This window comes from Hemitrygon akajei, chromosome 14 (genome assembly GCF_048418815.1).
Source record: "Hemitrygon akajei chromosome 14, sHemAka1.3, whole genome shotgun sequence".
In the NCBI taxonomy this organism is placed as follows: Eukaryota; Metazoa; Chordata; class Chondrichthyes; order Myliobatiformes; family Dasyatidae; genus Hemitrygon; species Hemitrygon akajei.
This window is the reverse complement of record NC_133137.1, coordinates 74,956,734-74,982,276: the sequence shown is the minus strand read 5'-3', so window position 1 is coordinate 74,982,276 and position 25,543 is coordinate 74,956,734. Positions and strand designations below refer to the sequence as shown.

Here is a 25,543-nt window from a genome sequence, read left to right as displayed (position 1 = left end):
CACAGAGCTTAAGCACAGACACTTTATTTCAGCTGGATTGGAAAGCTGTGAACTTTACCAAGATAAGAGCTTACCCCTCTGTATTAACAAATGATGTACAATGCAATAATGGGAATTTTCAATGGATAGGATCTCAGAGGGGGTTGAAAATAATTTTCATGCTAAAACAATGAGCTGTTTTTGTTTCAACAGGCATGCATATGAACTGAAATCCAAATAGGTGCCTTTGGCCAGTTCCAAGTAAGCTCATGTGACATTAATCTATGTGCACCAGGGTATCAGACTTATTCAGAGCTGACAGAATCGTCTCTCCACATATAGAATAATAGTCTTTGTTTATTCCTTCACACATACAGTTCAAAGTAAATTTATTATCAAAGTACATACAGTATTTGTCACCATATACAATCCTGAGATTCATTTTCTTGCGGGCATTCACAGTAAATACAAAGAAGCACAGTAGAATCATTGAAAAACTGCACACAACAAGACAGACACAACCAATGGACTCACTTTCAAGGACTCTTCATCTCATGTTCTCTATATTTGTTTGTTTGTTTGTTTATTTATTTATCTATTTATTTATTTATTTATTCATTCATTCATTCATTATTCTTTCTTTCTTTTTTATTTGCAAAATTTGTTGTCTTTTACACACTAGTTGAACACCCAGGTCTTTCATTGATTCTGTTATGGTTATTATTCTGTAGATTTATTGAGTATGCCTGCAAGAAAATGAATCTCAGGGCTGTAGATGATGACATATATGTACCTTGATAATAAATTTACTTTGAACTTTGCACAAACAACCATCACTGAAAGACAACGAACTGTGCAATTATAAAAAAAATTATAACAACTAAATAAGCAATAAATATTGAGAACATGAGTTGAAGAGTCCTTGGAAGTGAGTCCATTGCTTGCGAGAACAGTTCAGTGCTGGGGTGAATAGAGTTGAGTGAAGTTCTCCCCACTGGTTCAAGACCCTGATGGTTGAGGGGGAATAACTGTTCCTGAATCTAGTGGTGTTTGACATGAGGCTCCTGTACCTCTTTCCTGATGGCAGCTGCAAGAAGAGAGCCTGGCCTGGGTGTTGGAGGCCCTTGATGATGGATGCTGCTTTCCTGCAACAGAGCTCCTTGTAGAAGTGCTCAGTAGTGGGGGTGATGGACTGGGCTGTACCAACTACTTTTGCAGGCTCTTCCATTCCAAGGGCAACAGTGTTTCCATACCAGGTTACGTACCAGCCGGTCAAGATACTCACTACACATCTATAGAAGCTTGTTAAGGTTTTAGATGACATGCTGAATTTTTGCAAACTTTTAAGAAGGGTCTTTGTATCCTATAGTGTTCAGTATTGAACATATTGATTGATTACAGATCTAATAACTAAGTTGATTTCAATGTGATGATAATGTTAAAATTCTGATTATTTATAACTCTGCTAACATAGATTATAGATCTTAGAGCAAAGACTGACATGACAATTATACAATTTGAAAGACCTCATGAAATATAGCCACTGTTGGTCTTTTTTTGTAATTGCATCAATATGTTGGGCCCAGGATAGATCCTCAGAGATGCTGACACCCAGGAGCTTGAAACTGTTCACCCTTTCCACTTCTGATCCCTCAATGAAGACTGGAGTCTGTTCCCTTGTCTTCCCCTTCCTGAAGCCCACAGTCAGTTCCACAATCAAATGTAGTGACCAGAAATGTACACAATGTGCCCAGACAAAGTTTTGTACAGCTGTAATGTGAATTCCCATTTTTATACTAACTGCCCCAAACAATAAATGCAAATATGCCATGCCCCTTCTTTATCACACTATATAATTGTGTTTCCAGAAAGCACCCCAAATTCCCTCTGTGCATCAATGCTTTTCAGTGTCCTGTAAACTATCTTCTTACATGTAATTTCCCCAAGCACAATACTTGTACTGGATTAGACTCAGCATGCCATTTCTCTACCTACATCCCAACTGTAGATGCATCCTGCAGCATCCTTTAATAACTTCCTGGCAATCCAAAACTCTACTAATTTGTCTGTTGTCTACAAACTTACTAAATAGGCCACCCAGCTTATAAATTTCAAACAACAGAGGTTCCGGCCCCTATCGGGTAGGAGGTGCAGAGGCCTGAAGTGCCACATCATTGAGTTTAAAAGCAGCTTCTTCACTGAAACCATTCAGTTTATGAACAACCGGTAAAACCCTGATCACTACAGTTCGTAGTACCTTTCCACTTCTTTTGTTCAAATTGTACCGTTTCTTGTAGAAATTGTGTAAAAATTGTAGTTAATTTATGTCTTCTTTCTATAGTGCTTTTCTGCTTGCAGAATATAGTGCTGTGTGCATGCAGAAAGTTGTAAACTCTGTCAGTTCCATCATGGGCACTAGCCTCTCCAGCATCCAGGACATCTTCAAAGGGTGATGCCTCAAAATGCGGCATCCATCGTTAGTCCTGGACTGAAGAAGAGTCTCGGCTTGAAACATTGATTGTTTATTCATTTCCAGAGATACTCCCTGACCTTTTGAGTTCCTCCAGCATTTTGTGAATACAGAATATAATGCTCCAGATTGAGTAAGTGTGGTGCAGGTAGACAAATAACTTGCAAGGGCCATGACAAGGTTAATTGGGAGAAACGATTCGGGAGATCCGGGAGTGTATGAGAAATCCATTCCAGACTCAGGTATTCCTGCAGCTATGGTGCTTTGTGTTCTCAGGATTGCATATATTCTGCCTAATGTGAGAATGGAATGAAACAATGGGCCTTTGTTTATGCTGGCTGCTTTCCCAAGGCAGTGGGACGTGTATTTTTATTTAGTGATACAGGGCAGAGTAGACCCTTTTGGACCTTTGAGCCATGATATTGCAGCAAACCCCAACAAACCCACTTAACCCTAACCTAATTGTGGGACAATTTACAATGGCCAAGTAATGCCACAATGTCCTTGCAGATGGAGTTAAAGCAGGGGTGGTTGGTTTGCATGATGAATAATGGATAAATAGATAATTATAGAAATATATTAATATATTAAGTTCAATTCTGAATCAACCGGGAAGTTTCTTTTACTTTTGGTAACTCACAAGAAACTAATTTCTCCACCAGAAATGTGTCCATACTGAAAACATATTCAGAGATTGTTGAGATTTATTGTTCTATCACATTTGAACATCATATTCCATATTTATTGTTTATTTAGTATTATAATAAATATTTAGTAACATTTTTTTCTCAGCCCAAGCTGATAAACCCTGAGGTATAGGCATAGCCAAATACACACATTTTTCCATTGCTAGGAACTTTTAGACTATTCTAGAGGTGTTTAGTATCGTGGCTTTCTGAAGATTTATATATAATATGTGTAGCCCTAATTGTTTAATTCTATTGTGTAGTGCCTTTGGGACGATACCCAGTTGTAGATATTACTACTAGGACAATGTGTACTCTGCTCATGTTTCAAAGTCTTTCAATTTCCTCTTTTAATTCAGCATATTTCTAGTGCTTTTCATTCATTGATTTCTGTGTGTTATGTGTGTTTGGAATGGCTATATCTATAAAATAAGTTTTTCTTGTTTGTTTATCCTGTATTATCATATCCAGACAGTTATTATGGATTGTCATATCTATAATAACTGACTGGTCATAATATAATTTGTGATATTCTGACTCTAAAACTGGATCAGGCTTGTATACAAGGTGTGATTTCTTTTATGATTTTGTATTTTAAAGCACGATTTTGATGAATGATCTTTGCCACCTGATTGTGCCTGTGTAAATAATCAGATTGAGTTAAACTGCTACAGGATCCTGTAATCTGGATTGTTTCTGCTTTTTCTTGGGATTCTCTGCATTTATAAATGTGAATTTGTTGGTCCTTTATTGTGTATTTTCGATATTTTTTTGTGTCAACCACCTGGTCCTGTATTCTCACAAGGAACCCTTCTGTTTCTGGAAAGAGGGCTCCAACCCTGAGCCAGGCGTTCGACACTTCCTTGTTGTCATCTAGTCTGCTCAGATCATGGGGATGTCTTCCATGAAAGACCATGATCTTCCATTGGTTAACTTTTTCTTCAACGGTGATAATGACTTCATTTCTCTGGGTTGTGCTCTCAATTAAATTTAGTGATGTATACTTCTTAACAGAATTGCAATCGCTTGTGTGGAGTGCTGATTCCTGTTTTCAATGATGAAAGTATATCCTTTGAAGTTTTATCTGACTGTTGTGTAGATTTTTATTGTTTATTATTCCTCTTCCTCCATCTGTCCAAGGTCATGTTAATCTAAGCACATTCAAATGTACATGATGATTTCTGAAATTTGTCCTTTCAGTTCTTATTTTTCTTAGTAAATTTTCCAGGTCAGTTTTGGACTAAGATATTATGCCAAAAGAATATGTTAATATGGGTATAGTGAAAGTGTTTATTGCCTTTGTTATATTTTTACTATTGAGCTCTGTTTGGCAGATTTTCTTAAACCTTGAAGTAAGTTCTGTCAAAAGTTTTTCCTTTATCACACTATGATCTATTTTGATAAATAACCTCTTCTCAGGCTTCCAACCAGGTACGTATCAATTTTAACCTGGGTTTCCATGTCAAAATCTGCCACCTTCATCAGGGATAATGCTTGGCCATGTCTAGACCTTTGGTATTTATACCCCTGTTGTCTATCCCTCCTGATAAGTTAGTCCTCATCCAATCAGGTTTCCACTGTCCCATCTTGTTTACCTTCAAATTCCAGTTCTAACTTAGAGCAAGACCTTCATCTTTGTTAAAATTCCTTTCCTCTAATTTTTGCAAAAACAAAGGTCTCAGTTTAAGTAAGAGCTGCAATTCAATTCTAAGCAAGATGGGACATTGGAAACCTGATTGGATGAGGACTAACCTATCAGGAGGGTTGGATGATGGGGAATAAATGATGGCATGGATATGCCCAGGCATCATCCTTGATGAGGATGGTAGAGTTTGCCATCGAAACATCGGTTAAAATTGATGCCTGTATTATACTGAAAGCCCAAGAAGAGTTTATTCATCATATGCTCTGGGACAGCACTACATTCTTTTTCATTATCTATTTTCTTTCCTTGTTGATATCCCAGTTATTTATATGTTTCATATTCATCCATTGGTTGTATTGTATCCTGCTGCTCTGTTTTGTGTTCTATTAGTTTGATTGAACCTTTATTTATGTTTAATATTATGCATTTGTCCAGCCCAAAGTTCATGTTTACATCTTTCGAAAATAGTTCTACTATTTGAATTAATTGTTTCAGTTTAACTGATGAAGAAGCATATAATTTCAAATCATCCATGTGTAGAAGGTGTGTTAAGGTATAGCTCATTTCGTTCATTCTTGTTGTTGTTGTTGTTGTTGTTGTTGTTATTATTATTATTATCATCTCTTTTTTGTATTTACACATTTTGTTGTCTTTTGCAAGTTGGTTGTTTGTCCGCCCTGTTGGGTGTGGTATTTCATTGATTCAATTATGGTACTTAGATTTACTGCCTATACCTGCAAGAAAATGAATCTTAGGGTTGTATATGGTGACATATACTGTATGTACTTTGATGATTCATTTACTTTGAACTTTGCTTCAAGTCTTGATAAAAACAGAATTTATTTTCCTAGGCTAAATACGAATTCACTTTTTTGATTAATCTACCACATAACTCATTAATTCAACACATATCTAGTTACTTCAATTTTGCTATCATTTTACTCCATTGCTGACTAAATCATCTGACATAATTTAAATTTAACGTAAAAAGATGCCAGACGTTCTCCATAATCTTTCTATTTTTACCTCAGGCCTGTATCTGCTATTACAGATCTTTAATTGTAATACTGAATCCTTTGCTGAAATTAATTATAATCACAAATTTGATTGGGGTCAATCTATGACCTTAATAGATCAGGAAAAATGGACAGGGAATGAAGCCAGATAAATGTTGTCAAAATCTGATTTATAGCGACAAAAGGGGATAATGAGCTAAGCAATGATGCTATATTTATTTTACCTTTTGTTATCAGATGGGCTATCTTCAGCTTTTCAAACTTCAGTTATTTTTGGTTGTGGAAAATGCGTAAATCATCCCTAATATTAGTCTGTACACAGGAAGTCATATTTTAACTTGTGGAAAATACTTTGCAGTGTAGTGTTTTCTAGCTTTTATGCAAATGATAGAGGACAGTTGGATAAAACAGGACCGTGCAAAAATCTTTGGCACATATATATAGCTAGCCTCTATATAGTCTAGCTGAAGACTTCTGCATAGTACTGTATATTATGATTTTTCAGTCACCAAATAGCACTTAATACTACGGAGCTAATACAAAACTAAGTACTCTTACCTCCTAGACCTCCATTCAGGGCCCCAGGCCCTCGTTCCAGGTGAGGCAACACTCCATTGCAAATCTGCCGGGGCTGTTTGTTGTGTCCAGTGCTCCTGATGTGGTCTCCTCTACATTGGTCAGAACCATCTAATTTGGGAGATGACTTTGTCGAGCACCTCTGCTCTGTCTGCCAAAAGTGGAACTTCCCATTTTAATTCCGATTCTCATTCCCATTGAGACGTGTCAGTCCATGTTCTCCTCTTGTGCTGCGATGAGGCTGTCCTAAGGGTGGAGGAGTAACAACTTATATTCTGTCTGTGTAGCCTCCAACTTGATTGCATAAATATCGATTTCTCCTTCTGGTAAAAAAAATCTCTCCTCTTCACATCTTTCTCTATTCCTCTCAATGGCTTTTCACTTTTTCTCACCTGCCTATCACCTCTCCCGGGTCCACTCCTCCTCCCCTTTCACCCATGGCCCACTCTCCTCTCCTATCATATTCCTTTGTCACCTATCACCTTTTAGCTCTCCTCTTTCCCCTCACCTCAACATTATATTCTGGCATCTTTCCCCTTCCTTCCAGTTCTGAGGAAGGGTTTTGGCTCAAAATGTCAACTGTTTATTCATTTCCATTGATTATAACCGACGTTTCTATGGCAAACTCTGCCATCGTCTTTAGGGATGATTCCTGGGCATGTTTAGTTCGGAAGTATTTATACTTCCGTAGTTCATCCCTCCTTATTGGTTAGTCCTCACCCAATCAGGTTTCTGCTGTCCCACCTTGTTTACCATCGAATTCCAGTTCTTACTTAGAGCAAGACATTCGAACTTTGCTAAAATTCTTTTCCTCTAGTTCTATTTCAATGGCTTCCTTTAACAGGCAGTCCCAAAAGCCATTGGCGCGGCGCAGTAGTCTTGTGCTGTTGAAGTCAAATCCTACATCCATTGCAAATGCAGTGTTCTGCCACCGCCTGTTTCTCCAGGTAACCCAAATGGATAAAACTCCTGGGCTCCTTGATGCAGGTTTCCACCATGTGTTCTGTCTGGCCAATGTTCGCTGCTCCGCGTTCACAGGAAATCCTGTAAATGATAGCCGTTCTGAGACCCAGATCATCTTTGACCTGCACAAGCTGTGATTTGAGCCTCCTTACAGGTTGATATGGCATTAACCCAGGATTTCTTCAGGATCCTGGTAATCCATCAAGAAATGGTGGAAATATAGGGAAGACAGCCAGTAGCGATGGGTTTCTCCTTGATGACAGGTTTCTGGTTTTTCTGCCAGCCCTATTAAGGGCCCGATTGACTTCCTTTACCTTGTCGCCAGTCTGTAGGAACATTGTGCTTAATCGTCTTGTTCCCTCGGGGAGACTCTCCGGGTCTGAAATAGCTTTTGCATGGTTAATCGAAGTAGAAAGCCTTTGAGAGGCATGATTGTGGCTGTTACTGTTAAGGTATAAGTCCCTGTGAGTGGGTTTCAGATAGGTGCCATATTAACTATTATATATATGGATCCTCCTGGTTTCCCTGGCTGCATAAGTCCAGGGAAGTCACTCTCTGGTCCCACCAAACTCATGAGATTGTGACGGCTCTCCCACTCCAAACCCTGGTTTGTGTGGATGTTGTGTAGTTTTCTTCCCTGTCACAAATTAGTGCCATGAAATACAGACAGTACTCTGTATACAACTAAAGAAGTAGTATTTATGAATCTTAACTAAGGGGTAGGTAAAGAAAAACAAAAAGAAAAGGGCCCACTTTAACTGAACAATCCAATGTGCTCAAGTTGGAGCTCATCTTGAACCTCTCTGTCACTCATGCACTGAACCCTCGGTCTGCGCGAAAGCACACACCACCTACCGAACGTCGCTCGCAATCCATCTCGAACAAACGGGTCCCCCACCGGGTCGGATCCTACAACCATTTGTCCCCAGCAGCTTCTTGCTACATCTCCCGCTGAACAAAAAAAACCTCAAGCCCAACGTTAGTGTCCCTCACCAGAGAAACCTCCCCTCAGCTCTACCATCCTAACTGGATGGCACACATTTCTCCTCATTCCTTATCTTCAACAGTAACCCAAACAGGCTGAAAACAGAACAGACTGCTCTTACAGACCTGCTAAGTGAAATACCTACAGTATAACAGTAAAAATATGAACCAGGGCATTACATATATAAAATACTATATATTGCTGTAATTTATGATTACTTTTCTATTATTATGTATTGCAATATACCGCAGCTGCAAAGACAATGAATTTTGCGATATTAGCCAGTGATATTAAACCTGATTCTGACAGCAAGGTCCTGAAAATGGTAAGAATAACTGGCACCTTGTGATCATTTTTGTTTATGATATTTATTGGAAGGATAAACTTTGATTACAACTCCCATATATTATCACTAACAGATCTGTGCACGGCCTGATCTGATCCAGTATTTTAGATAGATAGATAGATAGATAGATACTTTATTCATCCCCATGGGGAAATTCAACTTTTTTCCAATGTCCCATACACTTGTTTAGCAAAACTAATTACATACAATACTTAACTCAGTAAAAAAATATGATATGCATCTAAATCACCATCTCAAAAGGCATTAATAATAGCTTTAAAAAGTTCTTAAGTCCTGGCGGTAGAATTGTAAAGCCTAATGGCATTGGGGAGTATTGACCTCTTCATCCTGTCTGAGGAGCATTGCATCGATAGTAACCTGTCGCTGAAACTGCTTCTCTGTCTCTGGATGGTGCTATGTAGAGGATGTTCAGAGTTATCCATAATTGACCGTAGCCTACTCAGTGCTCTTCGCTCAGCTACCGATGTTAAACTCTCCAGTACTTTGCCCACGACAGAGCCCGCCTTCCTTACCAGCTTATTAAGACGTGAGGCGTCCCTCTTCTTAATGCTTCCTCCCCAACACGCCACCACAAAGAAGAGGGCGCTCTCCACAACTGACCTATAGAACATCTTCAGCATCTCACTACAGACATTGAATGACGCCAACCTTCTTAGGAAGTACATTCGACTGTACATTTCTGTCTTCATCTATAGGGTATAGAGCAAAACAGCAACCCATGTTATCACAGCAGTAAGAGTATGAAGCAATGGTATTGTAACATGTATTATCTAATATCCAATATTTATTTATCTTTCTAATTTATTTATTGAGAGTTATTGAGAGAGGCCCTTTGAGCCTTTTGAGCTGTGGTGCCAGGCAACCCCCGATTTAACCCTTGCCTAATCAGGGAACAATTCACATTTAACAATTAGACCATAAGGCCATAAGATATAGGAGCAGAAATAGGCTGTTCAGCCCATCGAGTCTGCTCCGTCATTCAATCACAGGCTGATCCAATTCTTCCAGTCATCCACACTCCCCTGCCTTCTCCCCATAACTTTTGATGCCCTGGCTAATTAAGAACCTATCTATCTCTGCCTTAAATGCACCCAATGACTTGGCCTCCATAGCCGCTCGTGGCAACAAATGCCACAAATTTACCACCCTCTGACTAAAGTAATTAATCTATCAATGGTCTGTCTTTGGACTGTGGGAGGAAACCAGAGCACCCGGAGGAAATCCACGCGATCACAAGGAGGACATAGAAACCCCTTACAGTCAAGGGTAGAAATTGAACCCGGGTTGCAGGTATTGTAAAGCGCTGTGCTAACCGTGACACTACCTTTCTGCCCTAGTATCTGTTTTAACTAAATGTAATAGTTCACCAAAATTGAAATGGAGTTATTTACACAACACCAATCAGTTAAGTCTTTAGTGGGAAATTCCTGTTCAATTTATATTAGAAATAATTACTTACATTGAAAATGATTTAAGCATAATGTACATATTTGACCTGTCTGCATAACTCCTCAACTAAAGAACCTTGAAAGCAACCCAGTTCTTTAATTATATGTGTCTTTATTCCTGGATGAATCTATGAGCTTCTGTTGTTCGAGGTTAGGTATGGATGTTGCATCCATGCTGTCTATGTGATATGTAAGTTGATATGGAAAGTTGCCCATGCAACAGGCTCCTCTTCTCCGCACAGCTGATGAATCATAAGGAACAGCAGAGACCGATACAGTTTAGCACCAGCTACATCGCAGAAGTTGCCAGTCAACACTGAACTCAATGCAGGACTGCTTTCGAGACTGTAGTTCCGGATTTTTTCTTAGGGTTTATTTACTAAGCCTTCCCCGCGAGTGTGAATAGCTGCCAGGCAGCAGAGACATAAGATCAGAGTTTTCCTTCTCCGAGATGAGCTGCCAACCATGTCTAACGAGTCCCATCTGCCCAAAGCGAAGGGTTTTAAGGCACCAGTAACCCACCTTTGCCCCTTCTTCTATCAGTAGAAACTGTTCCACCGGGCTTAGTAGCTAAACCACACATGAAGGCCTGGAACTGGACTTGGTTGTCAGAGGCTATTTGAGACACACGCCATTGGAAGCATTTGATAGGTCGTGGGAGCTTGTCCTCATTACCACCCCCAGTTATGACAACCTTAAGGAACCTAGAAGAATATCTGGTAAAAAGAGTATCAAAGAAATGCTATCATCAATAATTGAAATGTATTTATGTTTTTTTCCCCTCTAGTATTTATGACCCATGCATTGTTTCAATTGCCCATAGATAGTGTAAGATGGATAAGGCTCATCTATCTCCCTTACCAAGCTAATGATCATCCATATCCAATATGTGCAGTTCCCTCTCATAGCCATCTTTGATCAATCATCAGGGTAATGTAGCTCTTTTATTTCATTCAGAACTTATAACAAATAATCCAAAGGTTAACTTAAGCATAAACAGGCTTTTAGCAAAGAAGCATTTATAGTGGCGTCTGCAGACTGAATCTTATTAGGTTACTGTATTTGTATTTATTTTTATATGTTAAAGAAATTAATTATAATAGCATTGTTCATAAATGTCAAGTCAGCAATGGATGGATTATGATAATCACAAAAATAAGCATTTTACTGTTTTGTCAAATGTGCGTCATAATAGATCATGACACGTCCTTTTAATCTTTGATAAGAATAATTTTGGACATATTTTGTCCTTAATGTAAATTACATCCTTAGATTTCAAAGAGCATCAGTTATATTAGTGCCACGAACTGAATTCAATCTATCCACTACAACAAATCATAATCTAATCAAAGCAACAATAATTCACAAAGGTTTTTATACAATGGTCTCCAGATGACATGGTTATTAGAATACGCTTGAACTAAGCATTCTAATAATTGACGCTGCCCGTAAGGTGTTTATATGACCTACCCGTGACTGCACGTGTTTCCTCCAATGGCTCCAGTTTTCTCCCACAGTTCAAAGACGTAGCGGTTAGTAGGTTAATTGGCCACTGTAAATTGTCCCGTGAAAAGGCTCGGGTTAAATTGGTGGGTTGCTCTGCAGCACGGCTCAAAGGGTTACTCTACACTGTAACTCAATGAGTAGATCAATAAATAATATGGAATGAATATTCCAGGTAAATTGAATAGTCATTTGTGAGAACCTGGACTGAAAGTGATACTGGACTACTACAGGGCATTTATCATTCCACTGACAATCTTTGGAAATACATGGAACTTTATTACACTAATTCTTGTCAAGAAAGTAGCAGTGAAACTAAAAGCAAATTCTAGAGTGACAGAAGATAACTGACAGCACACTCAGGAATTAATATGTGTACAGCCAAATGCAGAAGTTAAGCAAATACGTTTAGTGAGTCTCTGCCGCTCTCAGGATCCACTCATCTACCACCACCAAAGTATTCCTGAGGAATCTGCTGAACTAATGGGAACTTTGTGTACTTACAAACTAATCACACTGATAATTCTGAAAACAGTATGCTTGTTGCATGAGTTATAAATTATTGCTTAGCAACCTCTCTGCTCTAAAATGCTTATATTACCTGTACAAATATATATAGCTAGGCACATATGTATACATAGCTAGGGTGCCTAAAACTTTTGCATAGTACTGTATTTGGTAACATGGAGTGGAGAACAAGTTTGTAAATCTGTCAACGGACAGTCAACGTTTCGGGCTGAGACCCTTTGTCAGGACTGAAGAAGGAGGGGGCAGGGGCCCTATAAAGAAGGTGGGTGGGGAGGATGGGAAGGAGAAGGCCTCCTTTCAAAACAGAGATGCGGAGGAATTTCTTTAGCCAAAGGGTGGTGAATTTGTAGAATTTGTTGCCACATGCAGCTGTGGAGACCAGGTTGTTGGGTGTAGTTAAGGCAGAGATTGATAGATTGATAGGTTCTTGATTGGACATGGCATCAAATGTTATGGGGAGAAGGCCGGGAACTGGAGTTGAGGACGAGGTAAAAAAAGAGATCCGGCATGGTTGATTGGTGGAGCAGACTCGATGGGCCAGATGGCCTAATTCTGCTACTATGTCGAATGGTCTTATGGGTTTATCATCACTCAACAATGCCTAATAAAAGTATTCACCCCCCCCCCCCCCGGAAGTTTTCATGTTTTATTGAATCACAGTGGAATTAATTTTTAGATTTTTTCACGTCAAAGTAAAGACAGATCTCTAAAAAGTGGTCTAAATTAATTACAAATATAAAACACAAAATAATTGATTGGGTAAGTATTCTTCCCTCTTCAAGTTAGTATTTAGTAGATACACTTTTGACAGCAATTACAGTTTTGAGTCTGTATGGGTAGGTCTCCATCAACTTTGCACATCGAGACACTGCAATTTTCCCCCATGCTTTACAGAACTGTCAGATTACACGGGGATCATGAGTTAACATTTTCTTCTTCAGTCACAAACTCTCAATTGGATTGAGGTCTGGACCAAGACATAAACTTTGTTGTTCTTAAGCCATTTCTGTGTGACTTGATTTTTCAAGAGTGTCTTTCTCTTTGCCACTCTCCCATCAAGTTACAAATGGTGAAGCACCCGGCCAACAGTTGTTGTATGCACAGTCTCTCTGATCTCAGCCATTGAAGCTCGTAGCTCCTCCAGAGTTGTCATGGGTCTCTTGATGGCCTCCCTCACTGGTCTCCTTTTTGCATGCTTACTCAGTCTTTGAGGTTGTCTTGCTGTAGGCAGATTTAGAGCAGTGAAATATTCTTTCATTTTCTTGATGATTAACTCAACTGTACTTCAAGGGATATTCTGTGACTTGGAAACTTTCTTGTATCTATTTCCTGACTTGTGTTTTTCAATTACCTTTTTGCAAAGTTATTTGGAGTGTTCTTTTGTCTTCATGGTGTAGTTTTTGCCAGGATACTGACAACAGTTGGACGTTTCAGATACAGGTGTATTTTTACTACAATCAATTGAAACACTTTGACTGCATACAGGTCTTCAAAAACAGATTTCTAATTACATGACTTCTAAAATTAATTGGCTGCACCAGTGATGATTAGCTGTGCCATACTGAAGGGGGAGGGGTTGAATACTTTTGCAATCAATTATTCTTTGTTTTATATTTGTAATTAATTTAGATTGTTTTGGAGATCTGTTTCCGCTTTGATACAAAAGAGTCTCTCTGTTGATCAATGTCGAAAAATCAATCACATTTAGGTTAGGCCTGATAAGGGCATCATGCTTTCTTCTCTATATAAAATATAAGGCCACCTGGTCATTTTGTGTTCATCACTGCTGCTATTCCAGATTTATTCTGATGATTGAAATTTAACAACTCGGCCACCACAGTGGGATTTGATCTCATCCTCCAGCAACATTCTAGTAGGCGGGTCAATATACCACCTAACCCCCCAAAAAATTGCAAAAAAAAACATTTTATGATTGTTTATTGTACTATTCGATGTGGAGAATAACATGTCAAAAGTTAGACAATTTTGACACATGGGAAATTCTCCAAAAATGACATCAAAAAACATAATGGCCGCCAGCAGAAAAATGTCAAAAATCTGACTGATAACTATCAAATTGCATGTTTTTTAAACCTGATGTTTCAATGAATTCTCTTTTCACCAATGTTTTTCAAATAACAGTAGTTCCTGGAATGAAAGTTGCATTTGTACTGACATCATGATGTCATCAATGACATAATCAAGGGACAACTCTGGTATTAAGTACTGACATCATGACACATAATATGCTACCTTATGGCTTCTCAGATGCAGTCTTGTTCATCATCCTCTTCTATCACTGGCTCATTTGCCATATTGTCACAGTTGCCATCTTGGCAATGCCCACATGCACTGGTGCATTCCAGCCCATGCTTTCTGCAGGTACACTTTAGTGTATTGCACCCTCCCGAACAGTTGCTGTGAATCATCTGAATAAGTACCTCTGGAACAGGGCTTTTGTCTGTCATCACTGGAATGAGCTTTTCCCCTTCTACCCTCCATCCCCACTCAGATGGCTCCATTTCATCACTACAGCCTATCCACTCCATAACCTGGTAGTAAGTCTGTGGTGAACTACATATACTTGTCTGGACACGCCCCTCCGCTGACTGCTCCTGTGGCTCCTCCCACTGACTGTGGCTCCTCCCACAGACCCCGGTATAAAGGCGATTGGGGCCTGAGCCCTGCCTCTCAGTCTCCAGGATGTAGCATGGTGGTCAATTGCTGCTTGTTCTTTCTTCCAGTCAATAAAAGCCGTTATCTCGCCTCACGTCTCAGAGAGTTATTGATGGTGCATCAAAGTCCGCAGGGAGTGAAATTTACAGGCCGAGGTGGTTGGCAGAAGTCTTTCAGGCCTGGTGAAAGTCTTAGCTCTCGCAACTTTCTTTGCCAGCATATTGTATCTGATAGATGCCAGGGAGTCGTTCTGATTTCCATTGAACATTGCCCTACAGCCATTGGTTTCCATAACATCCTGACTTTGCTTTGGTGAACAGAACGCTTTTGAACAGTCTTTGATTCCCTTTTCTTTCTTAATGATTCTTTGGAACCCCGACTTCTTTCCGATCCCAAATACTCTGGATGTTGAGTCACATCCGGTAAAGGCATGGAGAAACTATAGATCTTTACAAGCTGCTTCTCCGAGAATCTGCTTAAGGACCTTGATATTATAGGCATTTGATTGAACCTTGCCCGAGCGGAAATAGAGTTCAGTGCAGTTTGTTACCACTACATGGTAGAGCAAGAGTATGAGGAGTTCTGTGTCTTCTCCAATGAGGATGGTATATTTGAAAGCAGACATTGTGACAGCTGCTTTTGCGATCTCAACATCAGCATCTACTTCAGCTTCAATTACTTTGCAGCCTCTCTGTCGCAAGCGTTCCATGATGAGCTGGATAATTACCTGCTTGTTTGCCTCATTCGACAAGAAGTCCTCCTTTTTTCCAACAAATTTTGTCGTCCCTGTAATGTTCACCTTGTTCGCATTCAAATTTCTACTTTAACGCTGATGAGTACAGTCCTTTATGCTTGGCTCAACCCCATAACCATCAAACACTACAGTGGCTCTGGCATAGTGTTTGACTGTGAATGAGGCGTAGTCATCTACAATTGAACTGTAGATGCAACCCTCCATCCATTTTAAGCTGTGCAGAAGTGATCCCCCATCTAGAACACAGTGATCTGTGAATGGGACCGTCTGTGTGACAGCATTGTCCGATTTGGAGGTGACATAGTTCTTTAACGCTTCTGCCAGTTGTGGCTTATCCGGCTGGCGCAAGAGGTTCTTTGCTTCAAACAAAGACATCGAATATGGACAGAGTTCATAATTCATCACTTCGTCTAGCCGGAGATCACCTGTCTGTGACACAACTAGGAACCTCTGGAATAACAACACTGGATCTATGGTACGGCCTTCAGCAACTTTGACTGCCCTGCTGGATGCCAGTGTCCTGACCTTCAAACTCCTTTTGTGCGAATACGAGAAAACAAGAGCGTCCGTCGATCTTCCTAACTATGTCATTTCCTATTGTGAACAGGTCGTGTACATTGATATCCTAATTTGCATAAACCCCTGTGATGATGTTGCGCAATGATCTATCATCCGAAAATGGCGTGAAACAGTCCAGTTTTGCTGTGACTTTTTCAAGGTCAGCCTCATCTCTACTCACTCTGGAGGTGGACAACTCCTTACGTTGTTCACCTGTTGTGTAGCTATTGGCAGTCAGTTCTTGCATGGCAAGGTTGTAAGTGGGTGACACAGTAGAAGACATAGTCCAAACTGCTGTCTGGTGTTCTGACTTCCCACTTCCTCGCGTTAGGCCCTCTTGGCCTTTTACTGAGCGTATTAATGTCTGTTCTATCACAAGATCAGAGCCAAGGCCGGCCCAGTGTTGGCTGCTGCATCTGATTACAGGGAACCCAGACTGGAACTTCTGACGAACCTCAGGGTTATCATCCTCCAATGCATGCATCTTCTGGAGATAGAGACAAGCCGACTTCCGATAATTCGGTTGGCCAGCGGCCGCGAATATCGGCACGCAAGCTGAGAGGGCACTGAGATGCATCTCCCATGACCCCATTCGATTGGCTGCAGCAAGTGCCCTAGCAATCCCTACCATGTGCTGGTAGCTGACCCACAGTGTGACATCATGAAATAAAAGTTCATAGCTCTGGCGATAAAACACACCCTGCAGGTATTCCCATTCACATTTTATATCACAATTACGGCACTACCTTTGTTAGAAACAGTGAAATATAGCAAAATAAGACAGGTATGGGTCTAATTCTTTACATTGGTGGCCACTTTTTTAACGTCAGATTATTTTTACTTTCCTGTGCTCCGTTTCTGTCCAACTTCTGAAATGTTCAGTATGTCTGAAAGTACAAGAAACGACTATAAGACTTGTTTTTGCTTTTTTTTGGGGTAGGGGTATTTTGGCACTATATTGATAGCATTATAGGCTTCAGGCTGATAGTATATTAGCCTGTGCTTAGTACAGAATTTGAAATTCCGCCTAAACATTTCCCGCCACTGTCTATAAGGAGTTTGTACGTTTTTTTCATGAACACGTGAGTTTCTTTTAAGTGCTCTGGTTTCCTCCCAAGGATGTACCTGTTGGTAGGTTAATTGCTCATTGTAAACTGTCCCATGTTTAGGCTAGGGTTAAATAAGGGGGTTATTGAGCAGCATGGCTCGAATTGGCTGGAAGGGTCTATGCCACATTTTACATCAATAAATAAATCAAATATCAAACCTCCCAACCTGGTTAAAGCATTCTTTAATTTTAATTGTTTTTCATATCCTTTCTAATCTGACGTGCACTTACTGTTTTAATTTGTAAATTGCTTAACAAGGCAATTTTGTGCTTATTCTTTGGTGTGCTGTCTGAGAGTTTGTCAGTTCACTTGGTTGGTCAGGCTGATTGATATCTTAATTGTTAAGGACACCACAGATCTGCTGAGACTAAATGCCTGATCCTGGAGAAGATGAATTACATGCTACAAACATCGCTCGATTTTTACTGGTCGGCTCAGTCAAAATCACCAGAGGTCACTGTTGCTTCACTACTGACTGCAACACGCTGTTGTGGTCTCCAGGGAAAATTCTGATTTCTACTGCAAGGATTCCCAGTCTGGAGGTCACAGAGCCCTTGCTTAATGGCATTGCTCCATGGCATAAAAAGATTGGGAACTCCTCATCTACTGTAATTTCAATTGTCATGAGATCATAGCATAATACAATTACAATGCTCAGTTCAAGATCTATAATGGTCAATGTACTAAAGAAAAAATGAAAAGGTTAGTGAATCCTCAATATGAATTTATTTGGAACTATTACAACCACGAGGAGTGTGTGCAGCCTGAGGCTAGAAATCTTCCAACAAAGTTTTCACGCAGAGGTTGGTGGGTATATGGAATGAACTGTCAGAGGAAGTGGTAGAAGCAGATACAATGCTAAAGAGGCTTTTGGATAGGGATATGCCAAAGACAGAGGGATATGGGTTAAATGAAGGCAAATAACTTAGATAAACAGGTTTACCCCCCCCCCCCCCCACCACCTCCTTCCTCTATTTCACACTCTGACCTTTTACTTCTTCTCACCTGCCTATTACTTCCCCCTGGGTCGGCTCCTCCTTCCCTTTCTCCTACTGTCCACTCTCCTCTCCTATCAGATTCTTTCTTCTCCAGCCATTGACCTTTCCTTCCCACCTGACCATGTATTACTTTCCAGCCAGCTTCCTTCCCCTCCATAAGTCTTTTCATTCTGGCATCCTCCCCCTTCCCTCTCAGTTCTGAAGAAGGGTCTCTGCCCAAAGTGTCGATTGTTTCATGCTGCCTGACCTGCTGAGTTCCTCCAGCATTTTGTGTGTGTTGGTTTAGATAAACAGGTTGGTTGGCATGGATGGGGTGAGCAGAAAGGACTGGTTCTGTATTGTATGATTCTATGACTCTATCAAAATAGCATCCTGGTGGTGGTAAGTACAGATTAGTAAGTGGGCAATGGACTGCACGTTGAAGAATATTTTAGTGCACTGACACTTAACTATATTTGTTGATGCATGTTTTGATTAGAAGCTATTGCACAAAATTGCTGAAAAATCTATATAATATTTATGATGTTACTATTTAGGAGTCCTTTTCAGCAAAATGGCTAGTTAGTTACACTCCAGCAGATATTACAAGAACAAAGGAGTGTAAGAGCATAATTTATCCATGAAGTAGGAGTTCTCACATGTGAAGATACAATAATACATTTGATTTGATTCATTCTACCATGACCCAAACAATGGCATATGAAGTACTCTACATGGATTACAGAGAAACTTCTAATTGAGTTCCACATGGTAGGGAGGTCAAATAAAGGTTCATGAAATATAGGGGGAGTGAGAAATTAGATCTGTAACCCATGAGTGTTGGTACATTTTGGACACCATCGTATAGGAAAGACTGCACAGGATAGTTCTTATGAGACAAAAGAAACTTAAGCTAAGAGAACAAACTGGAACTGCTGAGGCTGTTTTTGACAGAATCAAAAAGGCTGAGAGAAGGCATAATTGAAATGTATAAAATGGAGGGATTGAGTGGGAAAGAATTATTTCCTTTGTCTTAGGGCCTTTGACTTTTGGTGGAAGGATGAGGAAAAGGAAAAGAACAATATTTTGGACCCAAAACTGTGAGGATTCTGGAACCAAGTGCGTAAGAAGGTGATGGAGACCTCCAAGTATTCTACATGGAGTGCAACCAACCCTTATTCCATTTAAAAAGTGCCCTAATGTACATATGAACAGTGGTGCAATATTGAGCTCTATGCTCAGTACTAGAAGGTGGGATTAAACTGAATAGTTTCATGTGCATAGCACAGACAACATTAGCTAAACAGACACCTGCTATGCTGTAGACATTCTATGATTTCTAGTTTTGAAATTCTGTGTAGTATTACATTAAACATTGACTTGTGAAAATGGCTGCTGTGTTTTACATCATCACAATGTCACAGAGCATTAACTATAAAATCCTACATAGTTAATTGTTAAAATAGATATATATCACCCTATACAACCCCGGGGTTTGTTTTCTTGCGGGTGTATGCAGCATATCCATGAAACACAATAGAATCCTGAAAGACTGCGCCCAGCAGGAATGACAAATAATCAATGTGCAAAAGACAACAAACTGTGCAAATGCAAAAGCGAGAAAAGATCATAATAATAAATAAATAAGGAATAAATATCGAGAACCTGAGTCCTTGAAAGTGAGTCCATAGGTTATAGGGATACTTCAATGAAGGGGCAAGTGAAGTTGAGTGAAATTATCTCCTTTGGTTCAAGAACCTGATGGTTGCGGAGCAGTAACTGTTCCTGAACCTGGTGGTGCGAGTCCTGAGGCCCCCCTGTACCTTCTTTCTGATGGTAGCAGTGAGAAGAGACCATGACTTGGGTGGTGGGGGTCCCTGATGCTTCCTTTCCTGTGACGGTGATCTCTATCGATGTATCCAATGCTGGGGAGGCCTTTCCCTTGATGGACCAGGTTGTATCCACTTCTTTTCTGAGGGATTTTCCATTCAAGGGCATTGGTATTTCCATACCATGTTGTGTGCAGCCAGTCAACAGACTCTCCACTACACAATCAATAGTAGTTAGTCAAGGTAATGCATAACATAGGTACATAATAAAGTAGTACTAAATAATTAGCAAATAAAGATTTCTCTACCGAAACACTGTTTAAAAATTCAGTTCAATTCTGAAAAACAAGTGTTGTTTGTCACAATTCCTTTCTGCCTTTAATTTTCAAATGAAGACAGCTCTTGTTAAAGAACGTAAGAAATAGGAACAGGAGTAGGCCATCTGGCCCGTTGAGCCTGCTCCGCCATTCAACAAGATCATAGCTGATCTGACCATGGATTCATCTCCACCCACCTGCCTTTTCCGCATAACTCTTAATTCCCTTACAAAACACTAATCTATCCAACCTTTCTTAAATTTATTTCTCAAAGTAGCCTCCACTGTTTTATTGGGCAGAAAATTCCACCAATCAAACACCCTCTGGGAAAAGCAGTTCCTTCTCATCTCCTTCCTAAACCGACTCCCCTGAATCTTGAGGCAATGTCCCCTAGTTCTAGTCTTACTTACCAGTGGAAACAACTATCCTGCCTCTATCTTATCTATCCCTACCATATTTTTATATGTTTCTATGAGATCTCCTCTCATTTTTCTAAATTCCAGCAAGTACAGTCCCAGGTGACTAAATCTCTTCTCATAGTCTACCCCCCTCATCTCTGGAATCAACCTGGTGGACTTCCTCTGTACCACCTCCAAAGCTAGTATATGCTTCCTCAACTAAGGAGACCAGAACTGCACGCAGTACTCCAGGTGCAGGCTCACCAGTACCCTGTATAGTTGCAGTAACCTCCCTGTTCTTAAATTCAATTCCTCTAGCAATGAAGGCCGACATTCCGTTTGCCTTCTTGACAGCCTGCTGCACATGCAAACCAACCCTTTATGATTCATGCACAAGCACTCCCAAGTCCCTCTGCACACCAGCATGCTGCAATTTTTTTACCATCTAAACAGATTTATGGATAAGTATTTTATGCAGCACCTTATTGAATGCCTTCTGGAAAACCAAGTAAATAACATCCATCTGTTCCCCTGCACTCGTTATATTTTCAAAGAACTCCGGTGAGTTTGTCAAACAGCATCTGAATCCATGCTATGTCTACCTGATGGTTCAATTTCTTTCCAGATGCCCCACTATTTCTTCTTTATTGATAGTTTTAAGCATTTTTCCAACTACAGGTGTTAAACTAACTGGCCTACAGTACCTGCCTTTTGCCTACATCCTTTCTTGAACAGTGACATGACATTCGCCGTCTTCCAATCTGCCAGGACCTGCCCAGAGTCCAGAGAATTTTGGTAAATTATCACCAAAGCCTCCTCTATAACTTCTGCCATTTCATTCAGTAGTTAATAGTTTTTTTTCACTCCTGCGGTGGAATTCAGTGCCATAGTTGAAATTCTCTTCTATTATTGCATGACAAGTAAAAGGACAATTCAGTACAGAGAATTGTGGAGAATTGCAACAATGAAAGGCTGACCTCTGCAAAGCAGAGCCTTCCTTCATGCAGCTGATGGTAAAGTTAGGAGTTCTTTGTACCTGGAAGGAACCAATTCAGCAGAGCTTTGAATTCTTATCTGAGGACTTCATAATTCCTTGTAGGCTTTAATAGGCCAGATCAAGTAACAAAGAAGCTGTTTTTGATGAATATGATGAAAATAATACTAGTAATTGCAGGCTTTTCAGCTCACTGTTGAAAGGGACAATGAAATATGACAAGTAAATGTTTGCTTGGCAGTTTCATTATCCAGGTGAAGATTTTTCTAGATATAACTGTGGCATGCAAAATAAATCTCCATAATTGAAAGTTTTCAGATTGACAGCTATAGAGAACCATCACTAATTCATATTCTATCCTGTTCTGGATTTCCATTTCTCATTTTTCAACATATGGCAAAGTATAAAATTCCACTTGATTGAACATTATTGGTTCTTTTTTGTTATGAAATGTAATTAATTTTTCAATAAAAGGTACCGGAGAGTAAGGAATTTCAAGTATCTGGGTGCATATCTCTGAGGACTTAACCTGGCTCCAACATATTGATGCAACTGTAAAGAAGGCAAGACAGTGGCTATAGTTCATCAGGATCTTGAGATTTGGATTGTCACCTAAAGCACTCCAAATCATCTACAGATGTACCGTGGAGAGCATTCTGACAGGTTGCATTACTGTCTGGTATGGGGAGGGAGCGGGGGGTGGGGGGGTACTACAGTACAGGATCAAAAGAAACTACAGAAAGTTGTAAAATTAGTCAACTCCATCATGGCCACCCACCATAGCATCTAAGGCATCTTCAAGGAGCAGTACCTCAGAAATGCGATGTCTATTATTAAGGACCCCCATCACCCTTTTGTCATTGTTACCATCAGGAAGGAGGTACAGGAGCCTGAAGGCACACACTCAGTGATTCAGGAACAGCTTCTTCCCCTCCACCATCGTATTTCTAAATGGACATTGAACCCATGAATACTACCTCACTTTTTTATTATTTTGTTTTTGCAGCATTTGTACCGTAGATTCCGGATTTTAAGCCGCTACTTTTTTCCCACATTTTGAACAGCTTTGAACTTTGCGGCCAATAATCCGAAGCGGCTAATGCAAGGTTTTTTTCATGCCGCCTCGTAAACATTTTGCCTCGTAACAGTAGACCAATAAAATTGATGAGTAGTTCACAGAGGTCCAATGAAATTGTACGATAAATCAAGCGCACTTTCACAATTAAATTATTGTAAATCAGTCATTTGTACTCACCCTCATCAACATGGAAAACACTCGAAGCATTGTGCTACCTACCCTACTTAGTTTAAACTATATTTGTTTTCTGTACTACATCGCGGGATGCTATGACGTCACACCCGGTTTCGCGGCGTCTTGTGGGAAAATGCCGTCTGCGATGAAACGGGACGGAGGGGGGAGCGGATTCCGCGAGCGGCTTTGGATCCGAGCGAAATCTGCTTTTAAATGCCGTCTGCGATGAAACGGGACGGAGGGGGGAGCGGATTCCGCGAGCGGCTTTGGATCCGAGCGAAATCTGCTTTTAAATGCCGTCTGCGATGAAACGGAAAGGAGGGGGGGAGCGGATTCCGCGAGCGGCTTTGGATCCGAGCGAAATCTGCTTTTAAGTTAAAGGTATCAATAACTTTTCCTGGTAGGCTGCAGTATATATATTTTTTACCAGTCGTTAGGAGATATTGGAATGTTGTTCAGTAAAGAAGTATACGCAACGTATATTTAAAAGTAGCCGCGTACGGGCACGGTTCGAAAAAAAGCATTTGCAATATGTATTTGTTTTTGTTACCATATGGATTTAATTAAAAGTTAAAAAAATCCTCACGTGTAATATCTTTCTGTGTAAATATCTCATATTACAACGTGGGACACCTGCGGCCGAAAATCCGGTGCGGCCTAAAATCCGGTGCGGCCTTTACATTTAAAAAAATGATTTTATTTCTAAAATTAGTGCCAGCGGCTTAAAATCAGGTGCACTCTGTAGTCCGGAATCTACGGTAATTTAGCTATTCGATACACACACACACACACACACACACACACACACACACACACACACACACACACACACACACACACACACACACACACACACACACACACACACACACACACACATCTCCCCCCCCACCACCACCACCCCCAACTGTTATTTTTTTTTCTAGATTTATCATGTATTGCATTGTACTGCTGCTGCTAAGTTAACAAATTTCATGACAAATGCTGGTGATAATAAGACTGATTTTTATTCTGATTCAGTATGGTAGAACATGGTTGTACACTGAGTCCCCCAGTATCTTTTCTCAAGGTTATACTAAATGCAAGGAGGGACACAGTATGAGACATGACACCTTCACGTGGTGCTTGCATTCCTCCCTCTTAATTAGCATGAGAGTAGATGTGGAGATGAGGATATTGGAATTGCTTGCTAATTTTAGAAACATTGATAGATCCCCAAACCTAAGGATTCTTCCACACAGGAATCTGCCTCATCCACTTACTTAGCTTACTGAAAAAAAGGGCAAATAGATATTCAAAGAGAAAAAGATAGAGATCTTCATTAATTACGCTGGTGCCAAACAGACATATCTCTTTTCCTTTGGCCCTCCTTTGAAAACCCATGGGCTTGAGGCCATTGGTATTTATTGCAACTGCTGGGATGTCTCTATACAGGTCTGCTATTTTAAGCATCAAGGACATTGACAAGAATGAAGAAGAAAAATGGCCTTCTGATTACTCCAGGGTGGTGTGCTCACAATTCTGGCATAATAGGTTCTTACATTAAAAAAAAATCAAATGTTACTTGCTTTGCTCAGAGAAAAATATAATGAACAGAATTTGCAGGTAGCAGCAAACATCTACCTCAGTCATTACCCTTAACCCTTGCATGCTGTGATATGATGTATTGAAGCAAGTAATTAATTTTAGCCGTTTTTTTAAATCTTGAAGTGACAGATACACTTATGGATCCAGATTTGCATTGTTTTTCACGTATAGTAAAGATTTAGTGAAAAACTATGATTTCCAGTGTTTGTTACATGAGGGGAAGTTTCAGAAATGGGTAACAACATGGATGGGTTGAGTTGTTCTCCAATCTTGGATATACATTTGCAAATATTTCATCACCGTACAAGGAGACTTTATCAGTGTGCTGCTCATTCATGGTGTGTCATCCAAATGCTTGGACTTTATATAATTATCAGTCAGCTTGTTAGTCACCATTATGGAAACTTAATGTGGCTCAATTGAGTGGTCTCATGGCTGATTGGTTGCATGGCAAACTCTGTGAACTCTGTGCTTCGTGGTCTGGAATGTTGCCTGCATTGGCTTATAAATAGGATTGTGTCTCTTTACAGCACTACTTGCAGAATACCGTGCTTCTAGGAATTCTCTTGCATGCCACGTGTTTGCTTGTACAATGACTTTTACTGATGCTTATTCAAATTTGTGCCCTTCTCGATCTTCATGGGTAGAATTCTTCATGCAGGAGAATTCCCAGAAGCATGGTTTTCTGCAAACGATTCTGTAAAGGGGCATGTAGACCTCAATCCAATTTATAAGCCAATATGGACAATATTCTGGACCACAATACACAGAGTTCACCAGCGATGAGACTCCTTCCCTACGTCACAACTGAGTTTCTATAATGGTGACCAATCAGCTGATTGCTAAGTATATAAAGGCCAAGCATTCAGAGGACACACCACAGATGAGCAGCACACTGATGGTGTCTCCTGATATGGTGATGAAAC

At 40.1% G+C, this 25,543-nt stretch overlaps 1 long non-coding RNA gene across 1 annotated transcript in view; it reads right to left on the bottom strand.

Moving 5' to 3' along the window:
- The window catches only part of LOC140738698 (uncharacterized), a 342,841-nt gene extending 319,721 nt beyond the window's left edge, over positions 1 to 23,120 (bottom strand). Inside the window, exon 1 of the long non-coding RNA XR_012101425.1 lies at positions 23,034 to 23,120. This is a non-coding gene — a long non-coding RNA (uncharacterized lncRNA). The remainder of the gene's footprint in view (positions 1 to 23,033) is intronic.
- Positions 23,121 to 25,543: the final 2,423 nt, after the last annotated feature.